Source organism: Cryptomeria japonica, unplaced genomic scaffold (genome assembly GCF_030272615.1).
Source record: "Cryptomeria japonica unplaced genomic scaffold, Sugi_1.0 HiC_scaffold_272, whole genome shotgun sequence".
In the NCBI taxonomy this organism is placed as follows: Eukaryota; Viridiplantae; Streptophyta; class Pinopsida; order Cupressales; family Cupressaceae; genus Cryptomeria; species Cryptomeria japonica.
Genome location: NW_026729094.1, coordinates 71,239 through 82,500, shown reverse-complemented (window position 1 = coordinate 82,500; position 11,262 = coordinate 71,239). Strand labels below are relative to the sequence as shown.

Genomic DNA, 11,262 nt, shown 5'->3' with positions numbered 1-11,262 from the left:
CGGGCGCACCGGGGTGCGCGCACAACGCCCGGGTTGCACCGTGGCCTGTGTGCTCGGGGCGCCTCGGGTGCGCGCTCGGTGTCGCCCCCGCGCGCGCGGTAGTGCGGGCAGCGCACCCCGGCCCGGCCCGGCCCCGACGAGAACGCAAACGGGCAAAAGGTTTATTCAAATAGCATTGCGACGCCCGGCGAAAAACTAAAAAAGGGTGCAACACCGGGACTTCCCGGGAGGTCACCCATCCCAGTACTACTCCGGCCCAAGCGCGCTTAACTGTGGAGTTCTGATGGGATCCGGTGCACTAACGCTGGTATGATCGCACCCGTTATGAGCTTGTCGCAGTGTGTACTTAGCAAACCGCGACCCACGTGCGAATCCACCCCGGCCACCCACCCCCGTCGAGGTGCACACCCTCCCTCGCGAAGTGCGCCCCGTTCGCCAAGTGTGAGCCCTGCCCGGGTGCGCGCACCTTGCTAGGGCGTCGGGTGTGCACCCGGCCCGGCCTACGTGCGTGCACCTGGACGGGGCGTCGTGTGCGTGCAGTGTCCCGTCTGCAACGCGGTGCCCACACACCACCTCGGGCGCAACGACCTGCGCTCACATGTGGGCCGAGTGCACCTTGGTGCATGTTCGGGGCGCCTCGGGTGCACGCTCGATCTTGCCCCGGTGCACCAAGGCGCTCGGTTTGCCCCGGGTGCGCACTTGGTGCAAGGTGGGCACCCAAAATAGGGATCAAGCACCAAAACACAAGTTTCGGGATGCAAAATGGGACCCAAGGACCACAAATGCGTTCCAAGACCCATGATGGGTCCACGAGAACAAAAATGTGTTCCGAGACTTAATAAACAAATATTGGGTTTTAGGAGAAGAAACATGCTCTGATGCCCAAAACGAGAATCGACCCCGAAAAGGCCACAGGCCAAAAGTGGGATGCGAGACAAAAAAAAATGGGACCCGAGGACCAAAATTGGGTTCCCAGGTCGAAGACAGGGCAACCGGACAAGAAACGACCTCTAAGGCTCGAAATGAGTCCCGACGACTAAAACTTGACAAGAAGCACCCATCAGGCACCCAACTCGACACCCATGGGATGCCGACCCACCCGGGCTTCCACCTAGCACACCTTGGCACCCACCCACCCTCGCACCCAACCTCGCACCCAACTTAGCACCTTTGAACCCACATTGGCACTCACCCTGACCCTGGCACCTTGGAACCCACATTGGCACTCACCTTGACCCTGGCACCCACCTTTGCACTCACCTTGGGACCCACCCTGGCTCCCACCTCGGCACCCACCCAGACACCCACCTTGGTTCCTTGGCACCCACCTTGGATCCTTGGCACCCACCCCGACACCCACCTTGGCACGCAACTTGGCTACTTGCCACCCACCTTGGCTCCTTGACGCCCACCCCGACAACCACCCCGTGACCTACCCTGGCTAGGGTTGGTGCACACCCACCCTGGTGCCCACCTTGGCACCCACCCCATGACCCACCTTGGCACGCACCTTAGTACCCACCCCGTTACCCACCCTAGGACCCACCCCGTGACCCACCTTGGCCAGGGTGGGTGCCTTGGTGCGCACAACTTGCCTGGGCTGCACACCAGGGCGGGCTCAAGATGGCACCCGCGTTCCGTTTTTTTCACTATCTTTCAAAACGGAAATTTTAAAATCTCGTTTTTTTTTTTTTTTGCCTTTTCTGGAAATTAGTGAAGGCAGCGCATCAAAGGTGCGCAATGCTGGTGCGAACCCGGGAGCGCTCCGATGTGTGCTCCAAGGTGCGGCGTGCACGAAGTCCGAGCCCGGCTTGCCCCGGGTGCGCACCTCGCGTGCACCTTCGCCGGGGTGAGCACCTTGGCTGGGTTGCGCGCCCTGGTGCGCACCAAGGAGCGCTCTGAAGTGTGCTCCAAGGTGCGGCGTGCACGAAGTCGGAGCTCGGTTTGCCCCGGGTGTGCACCTCGGGTGCGCACCTCGCGTGCACCTTCGCTGCGGTGGGCACCTTGGCTGGGTTGCGCGCCTTGGTGGGCACCATGCAGTGCACGAAGTCGGAGCCCGGTTTGCCCCGGGCGCGCACCTCCGCCAGGGTGGGCACCTTGGTGCGCACAACTTGCCTGGGCTGCGCACCAGGAAGGGCTCAAGATGGCACCCGCGTTCCGTTTTTTTCACTATCTTTCAGAACGGAAATTTTAAAATATCGTTTTTTTTTGCCTTTTCTGGAAATTAGTGAAGGCAGCGCATCAAAGGTGCGCAACGCTGGTGCGAACCTGGGAGCGCTCCGATGTGTGCTCCAAGGTGCGGCGTGCACGAAGTCGGAGCCCGGTTTGCCCCGGGTGCGCCCTGGTGGGCACCATGGTGCGCACCAAGGAGCGCTCCGAAGTGTGCTCCAAGGTGCGGCCTGCACGAAGTCGGAGCCCGGTTTGCCCCGGGCGTGCACCGCGGGTGGGCACCTTGGTGCGCATGCCTTGCCTGGGCTGCGCACCAGGGCGGGCTCAAGATGGCACCCGCGTTCCGTTTTTTTCACTATCTTTCAAAACGGAAATTTTAAAATCTCATTTTTTTTTGCCTTTTCTGGAAATTAGTGAAGGCAGCGCATCAAAGGTGCGCACCTTGCTGCCCACCACGGTGCGCAACGCCGGTGGGCACCCGGGAGTGCTTCGAAGTGTGCTCCAAGGTGCTGCGTGCACGTTGTCGGAGCCCGGTTTGCCCCGGGTGCGCACCTCGCGTGCACCTTCGTCGGGGTGGGCACCTTGGCTGGGTTTGCCCCGGCTGCGCTCCGAAGCGGGGTTATTGGAGCGCCGCCTCTTTTTTTGTCGGAGCGTTTGGTGGGGTTTCTCGCATTGGCTCTTCCCAGGCCCGGTTGCCACCCTGGCGCGCACGAAGTCGGAAGTAGGGTTAATTGCCCGGGTGCGCACCTTTGCCAGGGTGGGCACCTTACCTGGGCTGTGCACCAGGGCGGGCTCAAGATGGCACCCGCGTTCCGTTTTTTTCACTATCTTTCAAAACGGAAATTTTAAAATCTCCTCTTTTTTTTGCCTTTTCTGGAAATTAGTGAAGGCAGCGCATCAAAGGTGCGCACCTCGCTGCCCACCTTGGTGTGCTCTGAGGTGCGCACCCGGGAGCGCTACGAAGTGTGCTCCAAGGTGCGGCGTGCACGTTGTCGGAGCCCGGTTTGCCCCGGGTGCGCACCTCGCCTGCACCTTGGCCGGGGTGGGCACCCTGGCTGGGTTTGCCCAGGGTGCGCTCCGAAGCGGGGTTACTGGAGCGCCCCCTCTTTTTTTGTCAGAGCGTTTGGTGGGGTTTCTCGCATTGGCTCTTCCCAGGCCCGGTTGTTGGGTGCGCTCCCACCCTGGCGCGCGCGAAGTTGGAAGTTGGGTTAATTGCCCGGGCGCGCACCTTCGCCAGGGTGGGCACCTTGGTGCGCACACCTTGGCTGGGCTGCGCACCAGGGCGGGCTCAAGATGGCACCAGCATTCCCTTTTTCTCACTATCTTTCAAAACGGAAATTTTAAAATCTCGTTTTTTTTTGCCTTTTATGGAAATTAGTGAAGGCATCGCATCAAAGGTGCGCACCTCGCTGCCCACCTTGGTGTGCTCCGAGGTGCCCACCACGGTGCGCTCCGAGGTGCCCACCACGGTGCGCAACGCCGGTGCGAACCCGGGAGCGCCCCGATGTGTGCTCCAAGGTGCGGCGTGCACGAAGCCGGACCCCGGTTTGCCCCGGGTGCGCACCTCGCGTGCACCTTGGTGCGCACACCTTGGCTGGGTTGCGCGGCCTGGTGGGCACCATGGTGCGCACCAAGGAGCGCTCCAAAGTGTGCTCCAAGGTGCGGCGTGCACGAAGTCCTAGCCCGGTTTGCCCCGGGTGCGCACCTTCGCCGCGGTGGGCACCATGGCGTGCACGAAGTCGGAGCCCGGTTTGCCCCGGGTGCGCACCTCGCGTGCACCTTCGCCGGGGTGGGCACCTCGGCTGGGTTGCGCGCCCTGGTGCGCACCAAGGAGCGCTCCGAAGTGTGCTCCAAGGTGCGGCGTGCACGAAGTCGGAGCCCGGTTTGCCCCGGGTGCGCACCTTCGCCGCGGTGGGCACCCTGGTGCGCACCATGGCGTGCACGAAGTCGGAGCCCGGTTTGCCCCGGGTGCGCACCTCGCGTGCACCTTCGGCGGGGTTGCGCGCCCTGGTGCGCACCAAGGAGCGCTCCGAAGTGTGCTCCAAGGTGCGGCGTGCACGAAGTCGGAGCCCGGTTTGCCCCGGGTGCGCACCTCGCGTGCACCTTCGGCGGGGTTGCGCGCCCTGGTGGGCACCATGGTGCGCACCAAGGAGCGCTCCGAAGTGTGCTCCAAGGTGCGGCGTGCACGAAGTCGGAGCCCGGTTTGCCCCGGGTGCGCACCTCGCGTGCACCTTCGCCGCGGTGGGCACCATGGCGTGCACGAAGTCGGAGCCCGGTTTGCCCCGGGTGCGCACCTCGCGTGCACCTTCGCCGGGGTGGGCACCTCGGCTGGGTTGCGCGCCCTGGTGCGCACCAAGGAGCGCTCCGAAGTGTGCTCCAAGGTGCGGCGTGCACGAAGTCGGAGCCCGGTTTGCCCCGGGTGCGCACCTCGCGTGCACCTTCGCCGCGGTGGGCACCATGGCGTGCACGAAGTCGGAGCCCGGTTTGCCCCGGGTGCGCACCCCGCGTGCACCTTCGCCGGGGTGGGCACCTCGGCTGGGTTGCGCGCCCTGGTGCGCACCAAGGAGCGCTCCGAAGTGTGCTCCAAGGTGCGGCGTGCACGAAGTCGGAGCCCGGTTTGCCCCGGGTGCGCACCTCGCGTGCACCTTCGCCGCGGTGGGCACCTTGGCTGGGTTGGGCACCATTGAGCGCTCCGAAGTGTGCTCCAAGGTGCGCACCATGGCCCTCCAAGGTGCGCAGCATGGCGTGCACGAAGTCGGAGCCCGGTTTGCCCCGGGTGCGCACCTCGCGTGCACCTTCGCCAGGGTGGGCACCTCGGTGCGCACACCTTCTCAATGTTTTCTTGCCTTTTCTGGAAATTGGTGAAGGCAGCGCATCAAAGGTGCGCACCTCGGTGTGCTCCGAGGTGCGAACCCGAGAGCGCTCCGAGGTGCCCACGAAGTCGAAAGTCGGGTTAATTGCATTGTTTTCCCCGGGTGCGCTCCGAGGTGCGCAACATCGGTGCGCACCAAGGAGGGCTCCGAAGTGTGCTCCAAGGTGCGCACGATTCGGAGCTCGGTTTGCCCGGGGTGCGCACACCTTGGCTGGGTTGCGCACCCTTTGTGCGCTCCAAGGTGCGCACGAAGTCGGAGCTCGGTTTGCCCCGGGTGCGCACCTTCGCCAGGGTGCGCACCTTGATGCGCACGCCTTGGCTGGGCTGCGCACCTTGGTGGGCGCCATGGTGCGCACCTTTCGTGCGCTCCAAGGTGCGCACGAAGTCGGAGCTCGGTTTGCCCCGGGTGCGCACCTTGGTGGGCGCCATGGTGCACTCCGAGGTGCCCAAGATTGGTGCGCACCAAGGAGCGCTCCGAAGTGCGCTCCAAGGTGCGCAGGTGCGCGCGAAGTCGAAAGTTGGGTTAATTGTCCGGTTTGCCTCGGGTGCGCACCTTGCGTGCACCTTCGCCAGGGTGGGCGCCTTGGTGCGCACACCTTGGCTGGGCTGCGCACCCGGGCGCGCACACCTTGGCACCCGCGTTTCCTTCATTTTAAATTTTTTTTTTTTACAATCTCTCAAGTGGGAAATTCTATAATCTCAACTTTTTTTGCCTTTTCAGGAAACTTTTGAATGGAGCGCATCATTGGTGCGCTCCGAAGTGTGCTCCAAGGTGCGCACCTCTGGTGTGCTCCAAAGCTCTCTCCAGCTGCGTGCACCTGCCCCGGCCGCGCACCCGGCCCCGCCCAGCTTCGCTCACCTGTCCCGGGCGTCTGGTGCGGAACCTTAGAGTAAGAAACATCACCGTGCACCTTGGCCAACGTGCGCGACTCGACCGAGCGCGCACTGGCCGAGGTGCACACCGATTTCACCTGGGTGCGCGCGCAGCACCTCGGGCGCACCGGGGTGCGCGCACAACGCCCGGGTTGCACCGTGGCCTGTGTGCTCGGGGCGCCTCGGGTGCGCGCTCGGTGTCGCCCCCCGCGCGCGCGGTAGTGCGGGCAGCGCACCCCGGCCCGGCCCGGCCCCGACGAGAACGCAAACGGGCAAAAGGTTTATTCAAATAGCATTGCGACGCCCGGCGAAAAACTAAGAAAGGGTGCAACACCGGGACTTCCCGGGAGGTCACCCATCCCAGTACTACTCCGGCCCAAGCGCGCTTAACTGCGGAGTTCTGATGGGATCCGGTGCACTAACGCTGGTATGATCGCACCCGTTATGAGCTTGTCGCAGTGTGTACTTAGCAAACCGCGACCCACGTGCGAATCCACCCCGGCCACCCACCCCCGTCGAGGTGCACACCCTCCCTCGCGAAGTGCGCCCCGTTCGCCAAGTGTGAGCCCTGCCCGGGTGCGCGCACCTTGCTAGGGCGTCGGGTGTGCACCCGGCCCGGCCTACGTGCGTGCACCTGGACGGGGCGTCGTGTGCGTGCAGTGTCCCGTCTGCAACGCGGTGCCCACACACCACCTCGGGCGCAACGACCTGCGCTCACATGTGGGCCGAGTGCACCTTGGTGCATGTTCGGGGCGCCTCGGGTGCACGCTCGATCTTGCCCCGGTGCACCAAGGCGCTCGGTTTGCCCCGGGTGCGCACTTGGTGCAAGGTGGGCACCCAAAATAGGGATCAAGCACCAAAACACAAGTTTCGGGATGCAAAATGGGACCCAAGGACCACAAATGCGTTCCAAGACCCATGATGGGTCCACGAGAACAAAAATGTGTTCCGAGACTTAATAAACAAATATTGGGTTTTAGGAGAAGAAACATGCTCTGATGCCCAAAACGAGAATCGACCCCGAAAAGGCCACAGGCCAAAAGTGGGATGCGAGACAAAAAAAAATGGGACCCGAGGACCAAAATTGGGTTCCCAGGTCGAAGACAGGGCAACCGGACAAGAAACGACCTCTAAGGCTCGAAATGAGTCCCGACGACTAAAACTTGACAAGAAGCACCCATCAGGCACCCAACTCGACACCCATGGGATGCCGACCCACCCGGGCTTCCACCTAGCACACCTTGGCACCCACCCACCCTCGCACCCAACCTCGCACCCAACTTAGCACCTTTGAACCCACATTGGCACTCACCCTGACCCTGGCACCTTGGAACCCACATTGGCACTCACCTTGACCCTGGCACCCACCTTTGCACTCACCTTGGGACCCACCCTGGCTCCCACCTCGGCACCCACCCAGACACCCACCTTGGTTCCTTGGCACCCACCTTGGATCCTTGGCACCCACCCCGACACCCACCTTGGCACGCAACTTGGCTACTTGCCACCCACCTTGGCTCCTTGACGCCCACCCCGACAACCACCCCGTGACCTACCCTGGCTAGGGTTGGTGCACACCCACCCTGGTGCCCACCTTGGCACCCACCCCATGACCCACCTTGGCACGCACCTTAGTACCCACCCTGTTACCCACCCTAGGACCCACCCCGTGACCCACCTTGGCCAGGGTGGGTGCACCCACCCTGGTGCCCACCTTGGCACCCACCCATCCTAGCACCCAGCCTGTGACCGGGCTTGGAACCCAACCTTGCACCCGTCTTGGCCAGTGTGGGTGCGCACCCATCCTGGCACCCACGTTGTGACACACCCTTTAACCCACGCACCCTAGCAGCCACGTTGGCACCCACCTTGGAACACAACCTAGCAACTTGGCACCCACCCCGTGACCCACCTTGGCATCCACCATAGCAGTCGCCCACTTGGCACCCACCTTGGAACCCAAGTTGGCACCCACCTCGGCACCCACCTTGACACTTGTGGACCCACCTTGCCACTCACCCTAGCATCGACCCATCCTAGCACCCACCCTGGCACCTTTGCACCCTAGCACTCACCCATCCTAGCACCTAACCTGTGACCCACCTTGACACTCACCCTCGCACCCACCTTGGAACCCAACCTAGCACCCACCCACCCTGACACCAACCCTAGCACCTACCCACCCTTGCACCCACCCTGTGACCCATCTTGGCACCCACCCATCCTACCACTCAACCTATCACCCACCTTCTCACCCACCTTGGCATCCACCTTAGCACCCACCCACACTGGCACCTTGGCACCCACCTCGGGCAAGGTGGGTGCACACCCACCCTGACACCCAATTTAGAACCAACCGAGCATGTTACCCACCTTGGCACCCACATTGCAGCCCACCCTAGTACCCACCCTATGACCCACATTGGCATCCACACCCTAGCACCCAGGCACCTCGACACCCGCCTTGACACGCACCCTAGCACTAAACCTGTGACCCACCTTGGAACTCACCCTAGAACCCACCCACCCTGTGAACCACCTTGGCATCCACCTTAGCACCCACCCACCTTGGCACCCACTCTAGCACTCACCCATCCTAACACCCAACTTGTTACCCACCTTGGCACCCGCCCTCGCGTCCACCTTGAAACCCACCCTAGCACCCACCCACGCAGGAGCCCACCTTGGCACCCAACCTAACACCCACGCATCCTGGCACCCAACTTGTGACCCACCTTGGAACCCACCCTAGTACCCACCTTTGAACCCACTATATCACCAACCCACCTTGGCACCCACCCTATGACCCTCTTTGGAATCCACCCTAGCACGCACCCACCCTGGCACCCACCATGGAGCGCACCCTAGCACCCACCCACCTCGGCACGCACCTCAACACCCACCTTGGTGTGCGCACTGCGCCAACCTCTCAAAGACCCTATGTGGTGCGCTCCAAAGTGTACACCTTTGGTGCGCTCCAAGGTGCGCACCTTTGGTGCACACCGAGGTGCACACCAAAGTGTGCACCGAGGTGAGCACCAAAGTGCACTCCAAGGTGCACACCAAGGCGTGCACCTTTGGTGCGGTCAATGCAAACGAATTCGGAAGTTGGGGTCGATGTCCTAATCGCTGCTGCAGACTACACGTATGAGAATCGGACAAATAGCTTTATATAGGGGAGGTGTTGCGTTTGATGGGTCGACTCCCCTGGTTGTGTGCACTGCACCAACTTCAAAGACCCTGTCTTGTTTAAGAAGTCAAAAGTTGGGGTGGATGTCCTAATCATTGCTGCAGTCTACGCATGTATGAGAATCAGACAAATAGCTTATATAGGGGAGGTGTTGCATTCGGTGGGTTGACTCCCCTGGTTGTGCGCACTGCGCCAACCTCAAAGACCCCGCATAGCAGAAGAAGTCGGAAGTCGGATTTTGGTGAGCACCAAGGCGTGCACCTTTGGTGCGGTCAACGCAGACGAATTCAGAAGTTGGGGTGGATGTCCTAATCGTTGTTGCAGGCTACACATGTATGAGAATCAGACAAATAGCTTATATAGGGGAGGTGTTGGGTTTGATGGGTCAACTCCCTTGGTTGTGCGCATTACGCCAACCTCAAAGACCTTGTTTTCGTTAAGAAGTCAAAAGTTGGGGTCAATGTCCTAATGGCTCCTGTAGGCTACACATGTATGAGAATCGGACAAATAGCTTATATAGGGGAGGTGTTGGGTTTGATGGGTCGACTCCCCTGGTTGTGCGCATTACGTCAACCTCAAAGACCTTGTTTTCGTTAAGAAGTCAAAAGTTGGGGTCGATGTCCTAATTGCTCCTGTAGACTACACATGTATGAGAATCAGACAAATAGCTTATATAGGGGAGGTGTTGGGTTTGATGGGTTGACTCCCCTAGTTGTTCGCATTACACCAACCTCAAAGACCTTGTTTTCGTTTAGAAGCCGAAAGTTGGGGTCGATGTCCTAATTGCTCCTGCAGGCTACGCATGTATGAGAATCAGACAAATAGCTTATATAGGGGAGGTGTTGGGTTTGATGGGTCGACTCCCCTGGTTGTGCGCATTGCGCCAACCTCAAAGACCCTGCATTGCGGATGAAGTCGAAAGTCAGAGTTTGGTGTGCTACAAGGTGTGGTCGAAGGTGCTCACCTAGGTGTGCACCTTTGGAGCGCAGGAAAAGTGCCCTCCAAAAGTGCGCACCTTTGGAGTGCACAAAAGTGCCCTCCAAAAGTGCGCACCTTTGGAGCGCACAAAAGTGCCCTCCAAAAAGTGCCCTCCAAAAGTGCGCACCTTTGGAGCGCACAAAAGTGCCCTCCAAAAAGTGCCCTCCAAAAGTGCGCACCTTTGGAGTGCAGAAAAGTGCCCTCCAAAAAGTGCCCTCCAAAAGTGTGCACCTTTGGAGTGCACAAAAGTGCCCTCCAAAAGTGCGCACCTTTGGAGCGCAGAAAAGTGCCCTCCAAAAAGTGCCCTCCAAAAGTGCGCACCTTTGGAGCGCAGAAAAGTGCCCTCCAAAAAGTGCCCTCCAAAAGTGCGCACCTTTGGAGCGCAGAAAAGTGCCCTCCAAAAAGTGCCCTCCAAAAGTGCGCACCTTTGGAGCGCAGAAAAGTGCCCTCCAAAAAGTGCCCTCCAAAAGTGCGCACCTTTGGAGCGCACAAAAGTGCCCTCCAAAAAGTGCCCTCCAAAAGTGCGCACCTTTGGAGCGCACAAAAGTGCCCTCCAAAAGTGCGCACCTTTGGAGCGCACAAAAGTGCCCTCCAAAAGTGCGCACTTTTGGTGCGCACCAAGGCGCTGGTTCGGTCGTTGCAGGCGAGTTCGGAAGTTGGGGTCGATGTCCTGAGCGGAGGTGCAAACTACACAGGTGTCGGAATCGGACAAATAGCTTATATAGGGGAGGTGTATGCTTCGATGGGTCGACTCCCCAGGTTGAGCGCACCGCGCCAACCTCAAAGACCCTACGGTATGGATGAAGTCGGAAGTTGGGTCCGATGACCGATTCGATTAGTAGGTATGCTCATGAGGTCGGAATTTGGGTCCGATGACCTGCCATGTGCAGGAAGGCGAATGTTGGCACTGTGCGTTGCAAGGTGCACACCAAGGTGCTGGTGCGGTCTTTTTAGTCGAGTTCGGAAGTTGGGGTCGATGTCCTGATCGGAGGTGCAAGCTACACAGGTGTGGGAATCGGACAAATAGCTTATATAGGGGAGGTGTATGCTTCGTTGGGTCGACTCCCCGGGTTGAGCGCACCGCGCCAACCTCAAAGACCCTACGGTATGGATGAAGTCGGAAGTTGGGTCCGATGACCGATTCGATATGTAGGCATACTCGCGAGGTCGGAATTTGGGT

General features: G+C 60.6%; 2 non-coding genes across 2 annotated transcripts; both read right to left on the bottom strand.

Moving 5' to 3' along the window:
- Positions 1-202: 202 nt before the first annotated feature.
- Positions 203-321, bottom strand: LOC131869885 (5S ribosomal RNA). The gene has a single exon (XR_009368254.1). It is a non-coding gene; the product is annotated as a 5S ribosomal RNA (ribosomal RNA).
- A 5,915-nt stretch (positions 322-6,236) lies between these two features.
- LOC131869879 (5S ribosomal RNA) lies at positions 6,237-6,355 on the bottom strand. The gene has a single exon (XR_009368248.1). It is a non-coding gene; the product is annotated as a 5S ribosomal RNA (ribosomal RNA).
- Positions 6,356-11,262: the final 4,907 nt, after the last annotated feature.